At 35.4% G+C, this 5,535-nt stretch overlaps 1 pseudogene; it reads left to right on the forward strand.

Moving 5' to 3' along the window:
• Positions 1-304: 304 nt before the first annotated feature.
• On the forward strand, positions 305-4,521 carry LOC114759412 (G-type lectin S-receptor-like serine/threonine-protein kinase At1g11330; annotated as a pseudogene).
• The last annotated feature ends 1,014 nt before the right edge of the window (positions 4,522-5,535 follow it).

Below are 5,535 nucleotides of genomic sequence, written 5' to 3' on the forward strand. Positions count from 1 at the left end.
TGGAAGTCAGGAAGATATCTATTAGCAAATTACACTTGTTTTTATATCAAGATAGTAACCTGCAGGTTTTTTTATTCAATCAACGGAACTTACCAATTCTACTTAATAAAATATGAGCTTAGTCCATTGACAAAGAACATATTATATGCATTTAGCCAACAATTTGAGTGCTGCAAAATTTGTTTATAAAGTGCGCCATCAAGAAAAGAGACGTCTTTTACAATTTGTTTGTCAAAAGGAGGGTTTTGCTGAGAAGTTGGAAGTCATTTACAATTATAACGAAAAATTTAGATTTTCTTGATCAAGACAATACGTACTACATGGTTTGACAAACTAATAACATTGCCTTGGTAGACTTGATGATGACGCATATCAGTAGACGGCATATAACAATCAAAGCAACTATTTGCATTATATTACATCAAACTTCCTGACTCTAAGCAATATTCAATCATTAATGCATTTTCAAGTAGAGAGAAAGCAAACACGGAAAGAAAAAGTCAGATAACTTTTTCATCAAGAAAATAGCAGTCATCAAAAGATAAGAGACAAACTATGAACCGGTTGAAAAACTCATGCTCCTTGCACCCATTTGAAAGGCATAAGCCCATGAAGGTGGATTATGAAAAGCGAAGAGACAGACAGACAAAATCCTCACTTTCTAAAAAAGTACTAATCCTATGGGGGTCAGAGTTTATACAGAAGTTTTAGGTGTTTTCCTCCTATGTGCTTGCTATTATTCATTTTTAGCCTCTGGCTTAGACACTCTAACAGCATCTAAGCGAATGAAGGATCCAGATATTCTGACCTCTAATAGCACCAATTTCACACTGGGATTCTTCAGTCCTGAGAATTCATCCAATCGTTACCTAGGAATTTGGTACATGTTAAAACCACAGTGATATGGGTGGCTAATAGAAAAGAACCCCTCACAGATCCTCCAGGGATGCTCAAGATATCTGAGAGTGGCAATCTTGTGATACTAGATGGAAAGGAACATGTAGTTTGGTCATCAGATGGATCGGATAATGACACACCCACGTCATTTTGCAGCTACAGGATTCTGGAAATCTTGTGCTGAAGAACAATATCACTGGAAAAGTGATATGGCAAAGCTTCCACCATCTTTCTGACACACTGCTGTTTCCTACTAGTGGTGGGTATAATGCACAAGCAGGTCAGAATTCATGTTGACATCATGGAAAAGCCCTTCTGATCCCTCCATAGGAAGCTTTACAGCTTCTATGGGACCTAGTACAGTTCCTCAAACGTTTATTTGGAACAACACTCACCCATATTGGCGGGGAGGTCCATGGGATGGTCGAATCTTCGCTGGCATACCCAATTTGGAGGATCAGTATCTCAATTATGGATTCACATCGGAAAAAGCAAATGGTACTTTCTATTTATACTTCGTATATATAAAACTTTTACCTTTATCATTCTATAAGTTGAACTTTGAAGGGAAACTGGTATTTCATAACTGGGATGACAATAAGAAAGAGTGGGTACCCCAATGGACAGTGCAGCAATCAGACTGTGACATTTATGGCATTTGTGGATCGTTTGGAAGCTGTAATCCACAAAGAAAGCCAATTTGTAGCTGTTTACGTGGTTTCATTCCAAAAAATGGTGAAGAATGGAATAAAGGAAAGTGGACTAGTGGATGCGTAAGGAGGAAGCCATTGAAGTGTGACAGAGCCAAAAATGAAACCAGAAATGGACATGATGATGATGGGTTTGTGCTATTGGAGAATACCAAAGTTCCAGACCTACTAAATGGGACTTTCACTGTATCAGCATTACCAAATTGCAGAGTCCAGTGCTTGAACAATTGTTCCTGCTTAGCATATGCCTATGATGCGGGCATTGGTTGTATGATGTGGAGTGAAAATCTTATTGACATACAAAGGTTCTCAAGTGATGGTCTCAGCCTGTACATTCGTCTGGCAGATTCGGAATTGAGTAACTCATCAATTTCTTAAGCCTGCTTGAAATCTAATCCCTCAACTTATCTGCAAAAATGAGACTAAAGATTTTTGTTTTCATGTGATGCAGAGGAAAAGAGTAGATTAGCAGTGATAATTTCGATCCCAGTGACAGCAGGAACAATTCTAATTGCAGCCTGTGCATATGTGATATGGAGACGTCCTGCCAAACAACAAGGTATTGAACTCGAGAATGCAGAAAAACAAATGATTTGATCAGAGTAATTTAAGCTAAAATGTTGCAGCTCAGTTGAAACAAAGTGTCTCTGTCCATACATCTTATGGCTTAAGAGAAGATTAATTCTCATTTGCTCAAACCAGTGACATTGGGCAAGGCCCTCAATATGGGATTGGCTTCTTGTCAATTTAAATTTCACTTAAGGTTAATTCTCGTTTGTATTCTATAAGTTATGCTATGAATGTGGTCTTTCACTTTCAACTATTGATCTGAAGTAATTTTCAGTTCTAAAAGAAAAGACTATACAATAATATGTTATCAAAATGCAACTTAAAGATTCATTTAAAAAAAATTAAGGCAATGTTCATATTCAAGGTTAATTCAACTTTCAGTTTAATTGATTTTGCATGATATTTTGTATTAGTTACCGTATTCTCTTTTCATATTGCCATTATATTACACCTTAAAGGTCTCCTGCATTTTAATGGGCTATAAACAGTGAAGCCACAAAACAAGTCATGCAATAGATATAGATTTTCTCCTCTCTCTCTCTCTCTCTCTCTCTCTCTCGCTCTATATTGCTATATAACCAAAACTGAATGTAACTACTTGTTTTCCCCCATTCTGATTGTAAATGATTATTATTACCACAAACAGAAGAACCACTGACTATGGCAGAGAACGAAATTTCTAGTGAGATGCTGAAGGAACTACAACTGTTTGAATTTGAAAAGCTTGCAGCTGCAACCAACAACTTTCATTCTGCTAATAAGATTGGGCAGGGTGGTTTTGGTCCAGTATACAAAGTATGCCTAGCCTAATAGTGCTCATCTTCTATGAACTTACAAAGGTTATAAAAATGCTTTGCAAATATGCTTGTAGGGAAAACTGCAAGATGGACAAGAAGTTGCAGTTAAAAGGCTTTCAAGTGTAACAGGACAAGGACGTGAAGAATTCATGACTGAGGTGGTGGTAATTTCTAAACTTCAGCATCGCAATCTCGTAAGACTTCTTGGTTGCTGTGTAGAAGGAGGTGAAAAGATGTTAATTTATGAATACATGACAAATAAAAGTTTGGCTGCATATCTCTTCGGTTAGTACATTTTGCTCATAAGTGCCCTAACTACATTTTTATGAAAAAGATCTTCGTTAAAAATATGCACTTAAATTAAGGAAACAAGAGGAAATACTTGCTTCATCATTGTAGATTCTAGTTTCCTCAACTTTAGTTTTTGGTGATTCAATAAGTTTTTCGTTCCACTTGGGATTTATGGCAGATCCACCCAAATGTGATGTCCTTGATTGGCAGAAGCGCTATTGCATAATAGAAGGAACTGCTCGAGGTTTGCTCTATCTTCATAGAGATTCAAGATTAAGAATAATACATAGAGATCTCAAGGCAAGCAACATCTTATTGGATGAAAAGCTAAATCCTAAAATATCAGATTTTGGCACAGCAAGAATCTTTGGAGTTAACAAAGATGAGGACTATACAAGAAGAGTGGTTGGAACATAGTAAGTTAACATCCCAGTTGTAGTTAGTATAGAACTCCAAATATTGTCCTAATGCTAATTGCTTCAATGTTTAAAACTTAACACAAATGCAGTGGCTATATACCTCCAGAATATGCAATAGAAGGCATTTTTTCTGAGAAATCAGATGTCTTTAGCTTTGGAGTTTTACTACTGGAGACAATAAGCGGGAGGAAAAATACAAGCTTCTACCGTGATCAACAAGCTTTGAGCCTCTTAGGATTTGTAAGCACTATTCCAAAAAGTTAAGTTTTCAAATATTAGAGTTGGCACCTAAAGTTCGTGGTTACTTTTGTTTTCAGGCGTGGAAACTATGGAATGAAGAGAATATCATACCTTTGATAGATCATACGATATATAAGCCACAGTTTGAAAAGGATATGATAAAATGCATACATATCGGATTACTGTGCGTGCAAGAACTTGCGAAAGATCGCCCTACCATGGATTCTGTGATCTTAATGCTGCGCAGCGAGATTGGCAATTTGCCTTTCCCCAAGCAACCTGCCTTCATCAATTGGCAGGCTGCACTTGCACAGAGTTCCCAAAATGAACATAACTCTAGCTCGAATTATCATGTCACTATCACAAACATGCAGGGTAGATAGAATTATCCTTTCATTTCATTTCCAACCATGTTATTGATGACAATCATCTTTTATCGTGATTTTATGGTGTCTTTAGGCCCTGAACAGTGTAATATTTGCTACCGTGTGAAACTGTAACTGTAAATGGTGAATTGGCTCCTTCAAATTCAGGAACTACCAAGTTTTAAAAACTATAGAGGACAAGGGCCGTGTCCTAAAGTTTCTGGGCTCTAGGCAAGGTCACTAAAGAGGCCTATGGAGATATTAATTATCAATTACTCCTCCGGTCCTTAATATAAGACATATTTAAATAATTTAATTAGATTAAAAGTTAAATAAGTTAGTTACTTATAAGAAATATAACATGTTTTTTTTCAAAACATCATAATCATCTTTCTTAATATCCTTCCTCCCTCTCCTACTTAATTATGGTTGAGGGAATATCAATAGAGGTGATTTAAGAAAATTGATAAATATGATAAATAAATCTTATATTTAAGACCAAAATTGACTCAACAATTAGATCTTATATTAAGTACCGGAAAAGTATGATATTATTCTTCTAGTTTTTTGAACGCAAAATCACTCATTCATGATTTATAATCATGAATTTAACATTTCATTTTCGATTTATAATACCATTTAATCTATGTCATATAATATAGTTGATTTTAAGTATAATTTAATCAATTTTAATTTTGAAAAACTTCTTTTAGCAATAGCAAGTATTACTTGCATCGTTAATAAGATTCTTTTTCATGACCTCTAACCACACCCCACTAATTTAATCTTTTGATATAGTTTAAGACTTCTATAGGAGTATCAATTGCTTCTGTTGAAACTTCTCTCAATACCCTAAAGTCAGAAAATAAATCAAGACCATCAATATCAAATCAATATGTTAACTAAAACTGGAAAATTTTTTCTAGATTAATCAATATCTTTTTCAATTGATCATCATCCAAACTTCTAAAACTTAATGCTCTTCATTTTTTCATAGAAGTTTTATTATTTTCAATTTATATTGTACTATCCACCACTTATTTTAGAGCTAATCTGACGCTTTTTCTACTGGCTATACATACTAAACGCTAATAATACCTATATACGTTAGGGGCTTCATATATTACTACTATTAGGGGCCTCCTATAGGTTGGGGCCCAAGGCAGCTCTCCCTTGCATATATCGTACTGGTCACCTAGGAGGTGTTTGGGTATCATCCCAAACTATAGTTTGGGGACGCAAACTA

The sequence above is a fragment of the Neltuma alba genome, unplaced genomic scaffold, assembly GCF_004799145.2.
Source record: "Neltuma alba isolate B1F8T4 unplaced genomic scaffold, ASM479914v2 tig00010842_pilon, whole genome shotgun sequence".
Taxonomy (NCBI): Eukaryota; Viridiplantae; Streptophyta; class Magnoliopsida; order Fabales; family Fabaceae; genus Neltuma; species Neltuma alba.